Genomic DNA, 19,958 nt, shown 5'->3' with positions numbered 1-19,958 from the left:
GCACTTTCCAGGCAGACGGTGGAACCACTGAGCTAAATCCTCGGCCCCCCTCCAGTATGTTTTTAATCTTTTAACTTTAGGATGTCTATTGTCATATAGAAGTTTTCCATTTGTATTGCTTTTAAGTTTCCAGTCTTCATTTGAGAATAAGAATCTAATTTACTTTTTTTTTTCTTTTTAGTACTGGGGATCGAACTCGGGACCATGCACTTGTGAGGCAGGTGGTGGCAGTACCACTGAGCTAAATCCCTGGCCCACTAATTTACTTTTGTTTCCTCTACACCAAAAGCAAAGGCCCCAGCCTCCCTAGTGGTCTGGAAAGACCTGCTTGGTCAGATTCAAAGTCCTCAAACTTGGCATTCTGGGGTTCTGGGCTCTCAATTCTGTTTCACAGATTTCTTCTCTCGCTCCCCTTCCTCCTCCTCCTTCCTGTTTCTTCTCTCTCTTTCTCTATCTCTGTGCCTTTATCTCTCTGTCTCTTGTCTCTGTCTCTGTCTCTCTCTCTCCCTCTGCCTTCATTTGCTCATACTCAGAAAAGCACAGCATCGTCTTAGTGTGTTTTTACGTCTAGAAGAATGCATCTTCCTCCATTATTCTCATTCCCAATTCCTCAGCATCCTTCTTCCTAGTGAACTTAGGCTCGTTGTCAAGTTCTAAACAACCGCCGTCAGGCCAGCCTGTGCTGAACAAACATTCAGGTGAATATTATGGAGTTTAGCAGACAGTATTTTCTCTAAATGGAAAAATCTGGACACTTTAATCATAGTTTTGAGATCTGGCACTTGAGACTGAGGTCAGGAAAATAACATAATGCTCAGGGCCTGCTGTTTGTGAGCATTTCAGGGTGTTGCTGAGCCTGGAGCTAAGCTAAGTGCCCATGGTGCCTGCTCCACCCGAAGCAAATCACCACCCTTGGAAATTCAAATGTTTCCGTGTTAGGCCTGAGTGGAGCAAATGAGTAAGCAAAAGTTCTTCCTGAGAGGCACCTGAGCACACACCTTGGGATGGGTTGGCCTAGGGGTGCCCATCTCTAGCCACCACCTACTCTGATTCTGCTTCCACTCAGCAGAGCCACCAGCAGAGCCTGGATCAGGAGATACATTCAGGAACCCACCTACTGCTGTGAGCTTGTGCCAACTTTGTAGCCATGGGGCAGGATAGCCTCAGTTTCCCTATCTGACATTTTTTTACCCTTTTTCTGGCACCAGGGCCCTGCACTTGCTAAGCATATATTCTACCACTGAGTTTCACCCTCAGGCCCTCATTTTAACCATATTTAAGTGCTCAGTTCAGTGACACTAAGCACATTCACATTGTTGTGCAGCCATCCCACCATTGATCTCCAGAGCTCCTTTCATCTTGCAGAACAAAAACTTTATATCTGTTAAACATTAACTCCTCATTCTTCTGTCCCCTAGCCTCTGGGAAGCACCATACTATTTTGACATACAAGTGGACTCCTATAATATTTGTCCTTTTGTGTCTGGCTTATTTCACTCAGCATAATGTTTCCAAGGTTCACCCATATCATAGCATATTGAAGAATTTTCTTCTTTTTAAAGCTGACTGATATTCCCTTGTATGGATAGACCATGTTTCCTTTATCTACTCATCCATCTATGGACACTTGCTTGCTCCTACCTTTTGGCTACTGTGAATAATGCTCTGTGAACATGGATGTGTATCAAGTTGACTTTTTAGGGGGATGGATGAGGTCTTGTTATGTTGCTCAGGCTGCTGTCAAACTTCTGGGCTCAAGCAATCTTCCTGCCTCAGCTTCCCAAGAAGCAAGCCACCATACTTGCTCAAGTTGACTTTTGAGCCAGCCCACCACAAGCTGGGTAGTGAAAAACATGTTTGAGTTCTTCCTTGCTGATCACATTATGGACTTGACTCTGTTTGGGATCCATTCCGTGGCTCTTGAACTTGCCTGGGGGTCCCATTTACCAGATTCCATGGGAAAATCCTCCTGGCTTCCCTGGTGTAGGTGGGATTCTTCTCACATTCCACACCACTATGATTCTCTTATCATTCAAAACATTCCCTAGTCTGACCCAAATATCTAGCTCTTCCTGACCCCCAAAATTCTTCTAGGCCATTGGGAACTCATGGTGTCATCAGAAAAGCCCCCACATAAGTCTCTTCTCTGAATTTCACTTCATCCTCTTCCTCTGGTAGGAGCCAGATTCCCCTGAGGCGCTGTTTCCCCTCTAAAGTAGTGGCTGTTGGTGTTTCTCAAACCCTGCTTCCCAGAGGACCTGCACCTGATGGTCTTCCTTCCTTCATTCTTCTGGAATCTTCCTCCTCTCTCCACAACAGCTCAGTCACTCCAGATGCCATCACAAGCACCACCCTCACCCCTTGCTTAAGGCACTCACCTACTGACCTTCTATCACTCACTTTTTGGAAGTTTTCTTGCCCTTTGATCTCTGTCTTCTCACTAGATGCCATGGTCATTATTGCTGGAAGCTTCAACAATGTTGTTTAGTGAATCCTTAGGCCTCCATTTCCTAACTTCTTCCTCCGGAACCTTCTTTCCCTCCAACCTACCCATACCCTGGCCATCGTGTCCTTGAGTCCTGGCCAAGGGCTAAACTTTGTCACTACCTACTGTCTCCAGGAATTCGGCTCCAGGAGGCACCTCCCCAGCATAGCCTTCCATCTTCCCCTCCCACTTCCTCTGCCTTCCTGGCCTGCCTGGCTGAGCTGCAGCTGAGTACCCTCCTGCAGCTGCACCAGCTGTGAAAATACAGATGTCCACCCCTGCCTGGTAAACAGCCACTACCCCAGCCTCTTCCCTTCTTGGGATTATCTTCCAGGAGGTTGTATGGGATTTCACAACATTCCCAGCACGTGTGTGTGTGTGTGTGTGTGTGTGTGTGTGTGTGTGTGTGTGTGTTTATGTGTTTGTGTTTTCTCAGCCTGGCCCACACTCAGGCCCTCCTGCCCAAGAACTTGGCTACTTCCTGTGTGCTCCTCTACTAGTTTCCATACAACTCAGGCTGTCCCCCCCTCCCCCAAGCTGGCAGATGGGGTCCAAACCTTCCATCCTTTAAGGAAAAAAAAACAAAACCCAGAAAACGACATACCCACTAATCCCTTTCTGGGATTTCTCTGTTCCCCATTCCAACAAAACCCCACCCAAATGAGGTCCTCCCTCAGTCTCCATTTCACTTCCTCAAAGTCTCTCTCCCATCCCTTGCCAGCCTTGATCCCTACCCTGTGCTGACACCATCTTAGAAAGTCACCAGCAACACAGGTCTTGCTGAAGCTGATGGCCCATTTTAACCTCTGGGAGGCATCATCCCAGTCCATCACTATGTTTTTTTCAGAGCTGGGGATAGAGCCCAGGGCCTTGAGTGTGCTAGGCAAGTGCTCTATTGCTGAGCTACACCTCCATCCCCCCTTCCCCCTTTTGAGACAGTGTCTCACTAAGTCCCTGTGTCATCCAGCCTAGGCTCAAACTTGAGGTCCTCCTGCCTCAGCCTCCCAAATAGCCAGAATTACAGGTGTGCACACTGTGCCTGACACTTGCTCTGTCTTGACACTCTGCTTCTGTGACCTCCAGCCACCCACCTTCTCTGCCTCATAGTGCGTCCTTGCCCTCCCCCAGGAAGGCCCTCGAGGGCTCCATCATCCCATGCTTTTCTTTTTCCTCCTGGGCTCCCAATTTCTATTTCCCCTCCTTACTCAGCTTCTGCACTCACATGTAGAAAGCTGTCTTCCATCACTTGAATGTGTTTCATGCCCGCCAAAACTGACGTTGAGGCTCCAGTGCAGTGGTATTGAAAGGTCTGAGGCCTTTCTGAGAGATCGATGTCTTTCTCTCAAGGCTGGGTTAGTTCTCCAGGGAATAGACTAGTTCCTCCCAGGGAGCAGGCTGTTGTAAAGCGAGCCTGGCACCTCCCCTCCATTTCGAAAACTCGTGCTGCTGTTTGCATGCGGCTGCTTGCCCTGCCACTTTGCACCATGAGCTGAAGCAGCACGTGGCCCTCACCAGAGGCCAATCAAGTGCCATTGGCACAAGTGTGGACCTCCAGAACAATGAGCCAAAATAAACCCTTTTCTTTATAAGTTCCCCAGTCTCAGGCATTCAGTTTTAGCAACAGAAAATGAAAGAAGGCACTGTCTCACACCTGACTCTACCTTCCCCACTCTCTTCTCCATTTCAGCAGCAGCACTAAATCCTCAGCCCACTCCCTACACACAGGTCCACACGCCTCAATTCCTGTCTTTCACTCCTCACAGCTACTCCATCTCCCCTGCTACAACCCCAAGTTCCTAGCCTCTTATCCAAACTATTGCAATGGCCTCCTAATGAGCTTTTATTTTATTATTACACTCTGTTCTTCTACAACCACTTTTAAGCATGGGTTCCAAACAGATTGTTTTAAAATGTAAATTATGCCAGACATAGCTGCACATGCCTGTACGCCCAGCTAGTTGGGAAGCTGTGGCAGGAGGATGGTAAGTTTAAGCCCAGTTGGGCAACTGAGACCCATCTCAAAATAAAAAGGGCTGGGGATGTATCTCAGTGATAGAGTACGTCTGGGCTTGATCTCTAGTAATGCAAAAAATAAAATAAATAAAAATTTTAAAATAAAATAAGAATTTATTTTTATTTTATAATGCTAAAAGTATATAACATAATCAAATAAAATTTTCAATTAAATCATCCTCAGCCCCTACAATTACTTCTGATAAGGCCTGAGAGGTTTGGCCCTGTCTACCACTCCTGGCTCACCATCCACCAATGTTGTACTTGGTTTTCCTACTGCCACTTCCATGTCCTGCCCAATAAAATTAGCAGATCCCTGTCGCAGGGCTATTTTAAACAATAAGATTGTGAAAGTAGCATGTGTGGCTCCACCACTGAGCTCTACCCCAGCCCCTCACTGACATTAGTGATTCAACTCTACTGGAAGAGAAGAAGTCTCACAACATACCAACTGAGTGTGGTTGAAATTGATAAAATTAACACATACCTGGGTAAGATTCCTATTCAGACACGTGGAAGTAAATATCAAAACAAACTTTGGAAAGACTGGAAAATGGCTAACAAGATGTAGGGGATAGGCTAGCAGACTGCTGCCCTTTGTTATAAACCTTAAATACCATTTAACTTTTTAACAATAAGCTTGTATTCATATGGAAGAAATTAAATATATTTATTAAAATGTACATAAATCTATATATGAGGATAAATTCCAAAGGCATCAAGGATTTAAAATAGAGCAATGAGGGCTAGGAGTGTAGCTCAGTGGTAGAGCATTTGCTTAGTAGGTGTGAGGTCCTGACTTCCAGCTCCAGCACTGAAGGGGAAAACATAACAGTGAAAGTTTTAAAAGAAAACATTGGCACACTCCTTTATACCCTGAGAATGGATTTTCTAGCTTTGACGTAACATCCAAAGCCATAAAAGAAAAGATAACAATAATTTAAAAAAACTCTTCTGTATGGTAAAAACAAATCATCACAAGCAAAGAGAAAGATAAACAACCATCTGGGGTAAACATTTGCAACTCAAATCTCAGATATTAGCTCTTTAGTATACAAAAAGCTCCAAGATGAGGTTTCTAAATACTCAGTAAGAAATACAGGCAAATCTACACATAGGCATATAATTGTTAAGATTCCAGAAACCCAACAGAAGAACAAAATTCTACAAGCAGTGAGGGAAAAGAAACAAATCACGTACAAAGGAAAGCCCATCAGAATCACAGCAGACTTCTCAACACAAACCCTCAAGGCAAGAAGAGTTTGGAGTGACATATTCCAAGCCCTAAAGGAAAACAGCCTCCAACCCAGATTGATGTAGCCTGCAAAACTATCTTTCAAAATTGATGCAGAAATAAGATACTTTCATTACAAAGTGAACCTTAGGAACCTCATGAATACCAAACCAGCACTCCAAAAATTTTTAGACAATATCCTAGGAACAGACAGTGAGGATCACAACCCCAGGAAGCCCAGCAGAACGAACCCATCTGGCGTGACCAGAAATTAAATATAAAGGGGGAGAATCCAACAAAAAGAAAAGTCATGACAATGATAAGCCAACATGTATCAGTTATAACCATCAATGTTAATGGTTTCAATTCACCAATCAAAAAAAATAGCCTGGGCCTCAGTTCGCACGTGGTGCCAGCACAGTCACCTTGTATCTGCTGCTCGTGTTTTGTCTACCGTTTCCACAGCCAGCATGAACCGGCCAAAGTTAAAGAAAGCAAGTAAATGAATGACCTGCCATAAACAGTATAAAATTTTTAAAAAGGTTCGAAAACACCATCAAAAATTGAGGAAGGAAGCCAAAAAACTGGGTCACAAGAAGCCTAGGAAAGACCCGGGAATTCCAAACAGTGCTCCCTTTAAGGAGGCTCTTCTTTGGGAAGCTGAGCTAAGAAAACAGCAGCTTGAAGAATTAAAACAGCAGCAGAAACTTGATCGGCAGAAGGAACAAGACAAGAAAAGAAAATTTGAAACTAATCCTGCCAATGAGCCATCTAATGTTGAATCTGTGGAGGAATTTGGACAAAGCAAACCTAAGAAAGTCAAGCTGAGCAAACAGAATCCGAAGACAGTACATTGTCAGGAACTCAGAAAGGTGATCAAGGCCTCAGATATTTTGCTAGAGGTATTGGATGCCAGAGATCCTCTTGGCAGCAGGTGTCCTCAGGTAGAAGAGGTGATTGTCCAGAGTGGACATAAAAAGCTGGTACTCGTACTAAATAAATCAGATCTGGCACCAAAGGAGAATTTGGAGAATTGGCTCAATTATTTGATGAAAGAATTGCCAACAGTGGTTTTCAAAGCCTTTACAAATCCGAAGGGTAGAGAGAAGATAACCAAGGTAAAGAAGAAAGCTGTTTCATTCAAACGTAAAGTCTGCTTTGGCAAAGAGGGCCTTTTGAAACTTCTTGGAGGTTTTCAAGAGACTTTGGGCAAGCCTATCCAGGTTGGAGTGATTGGTTTCTCAAATGTGGGGAAAAGCAGCATCATTAATAGTTTAAAACAAGAACGGATACGTAATGTTGGTATATCCATGGGGCTTACAAGGAGCATGCAGGTTGTTCCCTTGGACAAACAGATCACAATCATAGATAGTCCATGTTTTATTGTGTTACCACTTAACTCCTCCATTGCACTTGCTCTGCGGAGTCCAGCAAGTATTGAGGTAGCAAAGCCATTGGAGGCTGCCAGTGCCATCCTGTCCCAGGTTGATGCTAGACAGGTAGTTCTAAAATATAATGTCCCAGACTATAAGAATTCTCTGGAATTTTTTACTAATCTTGTTCAAAGAAGAGGTCTGCACCAAAAAGGTGGAAGTCCAAATGTTGAACATGCTGCCAAATTGCTGTGGTCTGAGTGGACAGGTGCTTCATTAGGTTACTATTGCCAACCCCCTACACTCTGGACTCCTCCACATTTTAATGAGGATATTGTGGCAGACGTGAAAAGGGGCTTTAATCTGGAAGAACTGGAAAAGAACAATGCACACAACATACAAGCCATCCAGGGCCCTTCTTCAGCCAGTAGCATACTTTTCTGGTCTTCCGACCTGACAAATGGAATAATGGAGGTAAAAGACATAACTGAATTGCCAAAACTGAGGCAACAGGGGAAACAGGAGGAAAGAGAGGACAGTGAAGATAAGGAAAGGATGTCAGACATGTCCCCTATAGAAGAGACAAGTGAGGCACTGCCAGAGGAATCTATAGCAGGTGAACCATCTACAAGATCTTTTATTATCTTGGATGAAAAGACTAAAGAGGATGATGGCTTATGACATCAGCACAGATTATGTGTAACAGAACCTTATCCTTCCATAAGGATTTTCTTGACATTTCAGGCTAACTGCTAAAGTGTTATATGTATGTATTGTGCCAGTTTTGGTATGGCATAAGCTGTATAAATTTTGTGAACATGTATCATCTACACATTAAAGCAATAATAAAGAAAAAAAAAGAAACAGACTGGCAGAATGGGTCAAGAAGCAAAATCCAACAATATGCTGCAATACAAGAAACACAATTCAAAAAGAAACTCATAGACTGAAAGTTAAAGGGTGGAAAACAATACTCCATGCAACGGGAATGTGAAAAAAAGCAGGAGTAGTTATCCTCTTGGCAGATCAAGTAGATTTCAAACCAACACTGATTAAGAGAGACAAAGAAGGACACTACATCCTTGTAAAGGGAATAATCCAAGAGGAAGAGATGACAATCATAAATATATATGTACCAAACACTAGTGCATCCAACTATATAAAACAAATACTAATGGACATGAAAAGTCATATATGTACTAATACAATAGTAGTGGGGGACCTCAATACCCCACTGTCACAAGTAGATAGATCAACTAGACAAAAAATAAGTAATGAAATACTAGAACTCAATTGAACTCTTGAACAAATGAACTTAACAGATGTTTATAGAGTGTTCCACTCCACCAAATCAAAGTATACATTCTTTTCAGCTGCACATGGGTCATTCTCCAAAATAGACCACATACTTGCTCATAGAACATGTTTAAGTAAGTGCAAAGGAATTGAAGTTATCCCCTGTATATTATCAGAACATAGTGTGATGAAATTGGAGATCAATAGCAAAAGAAAACACAAAAATTTCATAAACACATGGAAATTGAACAACACACTTCTGAATACCCAATGGGACACAGAGGAAATTAAAGAAGAAATCAGACAGTTCCTTCAATTCAATGACAATGACAATACAACATATCAGAATCTATGGGACACAATGAAAGCAATCTTATGAGGGAAATTCATAGCAGTGAATACTCATATTAGGAAAACAGAGTGAGCCCAATTAAACAACCTGATGCTGAACCTCAAGCTTCTAGAAAAAGAAGAGCAGGACAAACCCAAAGCTCATACAAGGGAGGAAATTATAAAGATCAGAGCAGAAATCAATGCAATGGAGACTAAGAGAATGATACAAAAAAATCAATGAAGACAAGAGTTGGTTCTTCAAAAGAATCAACAAAATTGACCAACCCTTAGCCAACCTTATCAGAAAAAAGAAAGAAAAGGCCCAAATCCATGCAATTAGGAATGAAAAGGATGAAATTACAATGGACCCAGGAGAAATCCAGAGGATCATCAGTACCTACTTCCAGAAACTATACACCAATAAGATGGAAAACACAGAAGAAATAGACAGATTCTTAGATATGTATGAATTACCAAAGTTGAACGAAGAAGACCTAAAAATTCTGAACAACTCAATATCAATCAATCAAATTGAAAATGTAATTAAAAACTTACCAACTAAAAAAAGCCCAGGTCCTGATGGCTTCACTGCTGAATTCTACAAGACATTTAGAGAGGAACTACTGTCACTACTGGTTAAACTCTTCAATGAAATTGAAAGGGAAGCAATACTCCCAAATTCATTCCTGGAAGCAAGCATCACCTTGATCCTCAAAGCAGAGAATGACCCAACTGAAAAAGAGAACTAGAAGCCAATCTCACTAATGAACATAGATGCAAATATCCTTAATAAGATACTGGGAAATAAAATGCAGAAGATCATCAAGAAAATCATACATCCTAACCAAGTGGGATTCATCCCAGGGATGCAGGGATGGTTCAACATATGCAAATCAATCAATGTAATACACTATATCAATACAGCCAAGGACAAAGCCATATGATCATCTCAACAGATGCAGAAAAAGCATTCAACAAAATACAACACCCATTTATGATAAAACCCTTCAAAAAATTGGAATAGATGGTCTCTACCTCAATCTGATAAAAGCCATCTATGAAAAACCAACAGCCAATATCATACTAAATGGTCAAAAACTGAAATCCTTCATGCTAAAATCAGGAACAAGATAAGATTATCCACTATCACCACTCCTGTTCAATATAGTTTTGGAAACATTAGCCATGGCCATTAGACAAGAGAAAGAAATAAAAGGAATAAAGATAAGAAATGAAGAAGTCAAATTGTCATTATTTGCAGATGACATGATACTCTATATTAGAAGCCCCCAAGAACGCCAACAAAAGTCTTCTAGACTTAATAACCAAATTCAGTAGAGCAGCTTGATACAAGGTCAACACACACAAATCAGTATCTTTCCTCTACACGAACAACAGACTCACTGAGAGAGAAATAGGGCAAGCAATTCCTTTCACAATAGCATCCAAATAAACTGAAATCCCTAGGAATCAACCTAATGAAAGAAATCAAAGACCTCTTCTCTGAAAACTATAGCACTCTGAAAAGAGAGATTGAAGATGATATCAGAAAATGGAAAGACATCCCGTGCTCCTGGGTAGGAAGGATCAACATAGTGAAAATGGCCATACTTCCAAAACTGCTATATAGATTCAATGCAATCCCAATTGAAATCCCAGCTTCATATTTCACAGACCTTGAGAAAACAATCCAAAAATTCATTTGGAACAAGAAGAGACCCAGAATAGCAAAAGAAATTCTAGGTAACAGAGATTTGGCAGAGGGTATCACAATCCCCAACTTGAAGCTATACTACAAAGCTACTGTGATAAAAACAGCATGGTACTGGCAAACAAACAGACCTGACGACCAGTGGAACAGATTAGAAAATGCAGAAACAACTCTAGACACACTCAGCCATCTCATCTTCAATAAAGGAGCCACACACCCTCACTGGAGGAAAGATAGCCTCTTTAATAAACGGTGCTGGAAAAGCTGGGTTTCAACTTGACAAAGATTAAAACTAGACCTATATCTTTTGCCATCCACTCAACTAAAATTGAAATGGATTAAAGGTCTAAATGTTAAAATAGAAATGCTGAACTAGCTGGAGCAGAGGTTGGGTAGAACTCTTGAAGACATTGGTGTAGGAAAAGATTTTATGAACAAAACCTCAGTTGCCCGTGAACTAGCACAAACAATCAACAAGTGGGATCTCTTCTTATTAAAAAAACTTCTGCACAGCAAGAGAAACCACCAGCAGTGTGAAGACACAACGTACAATGTGGGAAAAAATCTTCACCTGCTATTCCTCAGGCAAAGGCCTACTATCTCCAATCTATAAAGAACTTAAAAAGATCAGGCCTTCCAAATTTAAAGATCCAATCCAAAAACGGGCATCTGAAATGAACAGACATTTCTCAGACAAAGAAGTAGAAATGGATAACAAACATATGAAAAAATGTTCAACATTGCTGGGCATTTGAGAGATGCAAATGAAAACAATGCTGACATTCCACCTTACTCCAGAAAGAATGGCTGCTATCAAGAAATCAACCAATAACAAATGCTGGTGGGGCTGTAGGGAAAGAGGAACCCTCCTCCACTGCTGGTAGGAGTGTCGACTGGTGCAACCACTATGGAAATCAGTATGGAGATACCTCAAAGAACTAGGACTAGAGGTCTCATTTGACCCAGCTATTCCCCTGCTGGGTATCTTCCCCAAAGAATCAAAAGAATCATACCACAGTGATATATGTGCACCCATATTCATAGCAGCACAATTTGTAATGGCTAAAACTTGGAAGCAGCCCAATTGCCTATTAACTGGGGACTGGATAAAGAAAATGTGTTTTTTTAATAAAATGGAGTACTACTCAACCATTTAAAATGAGAAATTAGAGACATTTACAGCTAAATGGATGCACATCGAGGCGATACTCTTAAGTGAAATAAACAGGACACAGGTGTTAATACTGAATAGTTTCTCTAGTGTGAGAAACTGAAAGTGTAAATAAGGACTAAAAGGTATAATAGGTAATGTGAAATAGGAAGAAAAGGGGCAAAGGGGAAGGGGAAGTAGGAGGGGTAGGGGAAAGGAAAGAAGGGAAAGGAAAAATGAGAAATGGAAAAAATGGAAACAAAGTCTTTGTAAATAGGGAAGGGTGGAGGGGGTGAAGGGAGGGCTAGGAATAGGAAGAAAATAAGAACCAAGATGCATCATGTAAAGGTAGAAGGTCTCAGTGAGAAATGTAAATGTATTGTATACTTAAAAGGTACCAATAAAAGAATTTAAGAAGAAAAAAAAAAAAGAAATACAGGGAAAGGCTATAAAGAGGCAAATCACACAAAAGGGAGCAAAATTAGAATTTTAAAACACATTAAACCTCATTTATAATAAAATGCAAGTGAAGATAAAATTCAGATTCTATTTTTCCCCTAATCCAAAGGTCTGATAAACTCCCTCTGTGGGCAAGCTGAGGGGAAAAAATAGACATTCCCATGATGCCGATGAGACCCCGTCCCACAGAGGCATCTGGCAGCTCTCATCAGGGCTCTACAGCATCCATCCTTGGCTCTGCAAGTGTGTTTGAATCACACACACATGAACTTAACTCTACACAAGCACACTACTAATGACAACATTAAAAAAAATTTTTTTTAAATGGGCTGGGGAAGTAGTTCAGCAGCACTGCACCTGCCTGGCAACCACAAGGTCCTGAGTTTGATTCCCAGTACCCCTCCCCCCCCCAAATTACAATGTTTTGTTTTTTTGTTTTTTTGGTACTGGGGATTGAACTTGGGTCCTTGCGCTTGTGGGGCAGGCGGCAGAACCACTGAGCTAAATCCCCGGCCCTCCAAATTACAATGTTATACTAATAGCAAAAGTCCAGAAACAGCTCCCATATTCATCATCTACCAGGTGATCCTACATCCTGGCTCACTTGGAACAGGCTTGTTTCAGACCTTTGCCCCAGTGTGAGAAAGCCCTTCCTTCACTCTCAAAGTATCTTGATTTGAATCACAGTTTATCTTAATCCTTTTTCTGCTGCTGTAATAGAATATCACAGACAGAGTGAGTTGTAAGGAAAGACATTATTTCTCACAGTTCTGTAGACTAGGAAGTCCAGGGTCAAGGTGCCTGCATCTGGTAAGGAGCTCTGTGCCACATCTTCTCATGGTGGAAGGTGAAAGGCCAAGCAAGAGTGTGAGAGTCAGAGAAGGGAGGGGTCAAATTATTTATTTTTATTTTTTTGAGACAGGATCTTGCTATGTAGTTCTGGCTGGCTTTGAACTCACTATGTAGCTCAGGCTAGCCTCAAACTCCCATTGATCCTCCTGCCTCAGCCTTGAGTACTGGAATTACAAGTGAAAAATTATCTTTTTATCCAGAACTGACCATGAAAACAAACCCTTGATAACAATATTAATCCACTCACGAGATGCTAATCACCTCTTAAAAGCCTCACCTCATAAAGCAGGCCTGTTGTTGCATGCCTATAATCCCAAGCACTCAGGAGGCTGAGGCAGGAGGATCCCTGAGTTCCAGGCTAGCCTGAACTACTTAGCAAGATCCTGTCTCAAAAAACGAAAAACAAACAAACAATTTAGGATAAGGAACCTGGAAAAAAATAGGCTATGGAGTAAAAGGCATGCATGCATCCCCTAGGGTAGACTGTGTGGATTGTGTCTTGAAGTTGCAATTTTCTTTTTTTCTGGGTTTGTTTGTTTTTTTGTACTGGGGATTGAACTCAGGACCTTGCACTTTCAAGGCAGGCAGCTGCACCACTGAGCTAAATCCCCAGCCCAAAGCTGCAATTTTCTTAAAGCTATAGTTTCCTCAAAATTAGTTTCCTTGTCTTTTTTTTTTTTTTTTGGAGACAGGGTCTCGCTGGGTAGTTCAGGCTGGTCTTGAACTCACTGTGTAGCTCAGGCTGGCCTTGAACTTGCAGCAATCTTCTTGACTCAGCCTCCCAAGTGCTGGGATTACAGGCATGTGCCACCATGCCTAGCTTGTCATCTTTTTCTGTATCTGTATTTCTTCTATCTTCCTTCATCCATTCCTTGTCTCTTAACTAATCCTGACTAATACATAAGTGTGCTGATAAAATACTGAAAGGATATTAATTTGATTATCTGGTTTTGGTGTGATGACAAGGTTTATTTTTTAGAAAATTTTTTTTTTTTTGGTATTTCCTACAAGATTTACACAGTAATAGGAAATGGATCTTTTAGTTTCTGGTTTGGCATCCTGAGAATTTTAGTTTCAAAGGAGAAAATGACGATGACCATGATGATGATGATTAAGGGACAACAAATATGAAGCCTCTCACATATGACTCTTTCTTGGCTGCAAGGTGCCCTTGGATCCCTGCTGCCATGGAAAGGCAGCCTTGGACTTCCCACTGGAGAGAGAGCTGCCTGTTGCTTTAAATTGAAAACAGGACCTAGGAGATGCTTGGAACCGGGTCTGACAGAGATTTGCCAAATCTCCAGGCTCCACTTGTCTGCTTTCTGCTGGAAAACAGGTTTCCATTGTCTACTGACTGTTTGAGGCAGAAAAGAAACCCTCCATGGCCTGGGGACATGAGATTCATGTCTGCCTGGCTGACTCATCTTGGCAGGATTAGGAGGCCAGTACATGTTCTTGGAATCAAATGTTGGTTTCCCATATTGCCAGTTCCCGAAGCAATCTTTTAGACATGTTGAAAGGGCTCTGAGGACCCTATTAGCACCCATACCTGATTTGCAGCTCCCAGATGGCTGTGATTACACAACCTGAGATTCTTCCTGCCCACCCCTTCCTGGGCTTCTTCAGCTGGGCTCCCACCACCCCGAGTGGAGCCCTGCCTCTGGGCTTCCCAACTCCACAGGACAAGTATCTGTGCAATGCTCTGATGCACCTTTCTGGCATGTTGTTTTATTCAGAGATTTTTTTGGGGTGAAGTCATCATTTTTATATGAAATAGTCCCTGATATTTTATGAAGGAAATAAAGACCTTAAAAATTCAAAACAGCTGGGCATGGTGGCTCACATCTGTAATTCCAGTACTTAGGAGGCTGAGGCAGGAGAATCACTGTGAGTTTGAGGCCAGCCTGATCTACATAGTGAGTCCTTGTCTCAAAAAAAGAAAAATTCAAAATGTATTTAAGGTTTCCAAAGGAAAGACTTCCAAAAATATCTTGTAGTATGGAGCTTCAAACTGTTTGGAAACCCCTGAGGTTCACCCTGGGGTACTTTGGTTGGAGGGAAAGGGTTCAAAACCCTGGCTTAGAGGATTTTAAATTCACACTCACTGAAAATATCCCTGGTATGACATGGGACATTAGGCGTGGCAAAACTGGCTGGGGAAGTCGGCGTGACCTGTTAATTACAAAATCCAGAAATGTGTGTAGAACAGTTCCCAAAGCCCTGCTCGTGGACTTCTCCCGAGAAACTGAGCAGGTTTTCAACAGGGTGGCCTGGACCTGGACCCAAATGTAGAAGTTCTAGTGGATTTCCTGGAGATATGGACAGTATAAAAGGACACAGATGCTGAGTAGAGCTTGCTATGGTAGCTTTCCTCATGCTAGTCTGTCCTGCTTCCTCCAGGGTGTGCTTTTATCTTGCTTTTTCCTTTTACTTTACCCAGCCTTGCTCTGCAGAGCCAGTTTCTCCCTCACTCTTCACTTTTACTTTTTCAAATAAACTTTGTCACTGGTTTTTGCTTGTTTCATTCAATTCTTTGTTCAAGATGAGAAGAACCTGGAATCTAAGGAGAGGCAAGCAACCCTAAACCTAGTAACATTATTTGGTGAGACACTTTTAGAAGGAGCTACCTGATAACAGCACTATGATGCATCCGATCTTGTCCAGACAAATTCAACCAATTCTTTCATAAAGAAAGGTTTTTATAAAAGGTGTCTGGAGACAGTTGACCCTGTCCATCCAAATAACCCAGAGCCTTGTCCTTCCCAAAGGGGCCTCTTTTCCCTTTCCACTCTCTAGGAAGTTCCTTCCATTGCACTTGGTGGCATCTGATGGCCTCAGGAGGCTCAGTCCCTCCAATATGTCTTCCCTTGGGGATCCAGGCAGCCATTCTATGATGAACAGATGGTGCCAGGACAACCAGGGGACCAAAGAGAGTCCCTGCTCTGGTGCCCTATGTAGTCCATGGCTGGGGGTGAGGTATAGACATTCACCCAAAAGCGACACGCATAGCTGGATGTTTGTACATGTGTCAGTGAATCTGAAGGAGAAATGAAGGCTGCACTGAGAGATGATCTCAGGGGGCACAATTTAATTAGGATGAGGAGAATCGAGGTGATGCTCCCCTATGGCAGTCTTACTTCATATAATCCCTAAAGCTGAGTAGGCATGGGCAAGTGGAGAATGGAGGCAGGGATGACAAAATTGCCTGTAGTGGGACATCGAGGGGGCTTTTTGAAGGCTTTAGCAGGAAATTTGGAGCAAAACAATACAGAATGGCGGGGCTTGGTGGCACACACCTGTAATCCCAGAATTTGGGAGGCTGAGGCAGGAGGATTGCTGTGAGTTGTAGGCCAGCCTGGACTACATAGTGAGTCCAAGGCTAGCATGAACTACACAGTGAGCCCCTGTCTTTAAAACAAAAACAAAAACAGAAAAACCCCAGTATTCTAACATGGTCTGCATTTAGAACAAGACACCTTTATTGAGTTACTGTATTAGATGAGGGCAGGGAGACTGTATTAGTCCATTTTGTGTTGCTAAACTGAAATACCTGTAGGTGGGTAACTTACTAAGAAAGAGGTTTGCTAATTTATAGTTTCAGATGCGGAAAGTTCAAACAACAGCATGGGCTGTTCCAAGTGCTCCCCTTAGCTGAATCCCGTTATGGTAGATGGCATCACGGTAGAAGTATGTGCAAGAGGGAGCAAGCACATGGTGAGGCAGTCAGCCAGAGTGAGGGGAGGGGTCAGACTTGCTCTTTTTATAACAACCCTGTTAAGAACTAGCTCAGGGACAAGTCTTCCATTCTGAGAAGGAGGTGCTAAGAAAGCCATGTTGCAAAATGTGAAATCTATTTATTTGTAGCTGCCATCAGTGCATGCTGAGCACCTGCATCAACTGCCCAGGGAATAGAGAAGAATAAAAAAACATCTTATTGCAGTCTGAGAAGGCACAGAAACTGGATGCTAGTGGTGGGCTGTGGACCTGTCTGGTTTGAATCATTCAGGGTTTACAATCTGTTTAGTTGAGAGCTTCTCCTGCCTGGGCCTCTGCCACCCACAGCCATAAGGACCTGCTTACTCTCACCTCTTACCGGGCTTGCCAGCAAAACTTGAAATTCAGATCAATGATAAACAGTTTCTAATATAAGTGTGTCCTGAATGTTATAGGAGATGTACTTCTGCTAAGAAATTATTCAGTTTTTCTGGAATCCAAATTTCACTGAGCATAGTGTATTTTATCTGGTGACCCTACACAATCTATAGACCAGGTCACCTTGGGCCATTAGTCAGGAAATTCCCTGAAAAAATTCTTTTGAACACTTTACAGCTATTGTACCCCCCTAGGATGTTTCTACTGGCAGAGCAATATGATACTGTGCATACTAAGAGGTTCAAACTCAATGCCTCCCACAAAAAGAAAGGTTTATGCTAAGCCACAAACTTTTAAAAGGGAAGAAAGGTGGAATGTTTATGTTCCCCAAACTTCATATATTGAAACATTAACTCCTAAGGTGAGGGTGTTAGGAGGTAGGTCCTTTGGAATGTAATTAAGTCATGAGAGTGGAGGCCTCATGAAGGGGATTAGTGCCCTTTCATTTAAAAAAATTTTGGACTTTATTTTTATTAGTACATATTTGTCATGCATATTGATCACATTCATCATAGGGAGTTTTTATCTGTACATAATATATCTTCATTCTTTTTTTCTATTCCCCTCCTCACCCTTAACCATTCTTCCTACCCCTATTTATAAAAGCTTTGTTTCCATTTTTTTTTCCTTTTCCCTTCCTTCCCTCCCCTCTCCCCTCTCCCTTACTCCCCTTCCCATTTGAACATGTTCTTCCTACTTCCCAATATCTATACTCCATTATGCTCCTTATTTACCCTTTGGGTTTCTCACACAAGAGAAACAATGTAATATTTAAACTTTTGTGTCCAATTTATTTCACTTAAGATTATGGTCTAGAGGTGCCATTTTTCTACAAATGAGTCAAGTTTATCCTTTATGGCAGAGTAGTAGTATGTATTCGTATACACTCCACATTTTCTTTATCCATTCATCTGTTAATGAGCATATGCGCTGTTTCCAAGATTTAGCTATTACAAATTGTGCTGGTATAAACAGTTATGCATATATCACTGTAATATGATGCTTTTAAGTCTTTTGGGAAGATACCTAGGAGTATCTTGTGGAGCAAATGGAACCTCTCATTGTAGTGTTTTTTGGTACCAGGAATCGAAGGTCCTTGCGCTTGCACTGCAGGCGGTGAAACCACTCAGCTAAATCCCCGGCCCTTCATTGTAGTTTTTTTGAGGAGTTTCCATACTAATTTTCATCATGGTTATACCAGTCTATACTTTCGCTGGCAGTGGAGAAGGGTTCCTTTTTTCCCACAGTCTCACCAGCATTTGTTATTGGTTGATTTCTTGATGACAACTCTTCTTTCTGGAGTGAGATGGAATCTCAGGGTTTTAATTTGCAGAGATGTTGAGCGTTATTTTCATATATTTATTTTCTGTTTGTAATTATTCATCTGAGAAATGTCTATTCATTGTAGAGTCCCATTTTTGGATTGGGTATTTAAATTTGGGAGGTGGGATTTTTCTGGTACTGGGATTCGAACTCAGGACCTTGTGCTTGCCAGTGCCACTGAGCTATATCCCCAGCCTGGAAGTGTTTTTGAGTTCTTCATATATTCTAGATGTTAGTCCTTTGTCTGAAGAGTAGCTAGTAAAATATTCTTCCCCATTCTCTAGGTTGTCTCTTCACTCTGTTGGTGATTTCTTTTGCTGTGCAAAAGCTTTTTAATTTGATGTGATCCCACTTGTTGATTCTTTGTAATGTTTTCTATGCAATCAGGGTTTTGTTTATAAAGTCGTTGCCTACACCTATGTCTTTAAGAGTTTTACCTATTCTATCTTCCAGCAAATTAAGGGTTTCTGTTGTAATATTTAGATCTTTGACCCATTTAGATTTTAGTTTAGTGCATGATGAGAGATATGGATCTAGGTTCAGTTTTTGGCATGTGGAAAGCCAGTTTTTCCAGCACTATTTATTTATATTTTTTCCCATTAAGTTTATTGGTACATTTTAGGTAGAAAATACAGTTACATTCATCATTGGGATCTTGTACCATTACATGAGCATCTTGGTTCTTCTTTTTCCCCTTCTCCTGCCCTCCTTTCACCCCCCCCCACCTTTCCCTATTTGCAAAGACTTTGTTTCCATTTTTTTCCTTTTCTCATATTTTTTCTTTTCTCTTTTTTCCTTTCCCCTACCCCTTCCATTTCCCCTGCTCCTATAGACCTTTTCTTCCTATTACACAATATCAATTAAACATTTTTAAAATTATAATATCAAGATCTAGGAGACATTACCACAGATTTTACAGAATTTAAAAGGATACAGAAAGCATATTACAAAAATCATTTTTGAAATAAATTTGACAACTTCTAAGAAGTACCTTGGAAGACAAATTAATGAAACTAACTCTGGAGGAAATATAAAATTTGAATAGTACCTATTAAAGAAAGTATATTCCTAGCTTGAAAACCTACCTACATGACAACAGCAGGCTCATAAACATTTTAACTGATAAATTATAACAAACAATTAAAGCAGAAAAAAGAAGGAACACTTCTCCTCTCATTTTAGGAACTCAAAATTGTGCTAATCCTAAAACTGGATAAAGATAATAGAAGAAAAAACTATGAACATAGATAGAAATTTGTTTAACAAAACAAACTATTGGAAGTCAGATCTGGCAGGATGTAGAAAGTGGTTTTGTTATAGGAATGGCAGTGTTGGTTAAGCATTGGAAGATACACCCCCAAAAGTCATCATTTTAACAGAGGAAAGGAAAAAGCCATATGATCCTGTCACTAATTGGAGAAAAAGTATTGGACTAAATTCTACAGCTGTTCATGGTAAAAGCTATCAGGAGCCTAGAAGTAGAACAGAAACTTCTCAACAGATTAAAGACATGTACTCCATACTTCCATCGAGAATGCCTTATATAAATGGAGAAGATACAATGCTTTCTCCTTAAG

At 41.4% G+C, this 19,958-nt stretch overlaps 1 protein-coding gene and 1 pseudogene across 10 annotated transcripts in view; one reads left to right on the top strand and one right to left on the bottom strand.

The window, feature by feature from the left end:
* The window catches only part of LOC101705037 (cytospin-B), a 394,241-nt gene that overhangs the window by 22,408 nt on the left and 351,875 nt on the right, over positions 1–19,958 (bottom strand). The gene's annotated exons all lie outside the window — the stretch shown is intronic.
* Positions 5,217–7,808, top strand: LOC101707364 (guanine nucleotide-binding protein-like 3 pseudogene; annotated as a pseudogene).

This window comes from Heterocephalus glaber, unplaced genomic scaffold (assembly GCF_053883595.1).
Source record: "Heterocephalus glaber isolate CG9 unplaced genomic scaffold, H.glaber_assembly_v1.0 deba00001565, whole genome shotgun sequence".
NCBI lineage: Eukaryota > Metazoa > Chordata > Mammalia > Rodentia > Bathyergidae > Heterocephalus > Heterocephalus glaber.
Note: the sequence above shows the minus strand (reverse complement) of the source record. Positions and strands in the feature narration are given on the sequence as shown.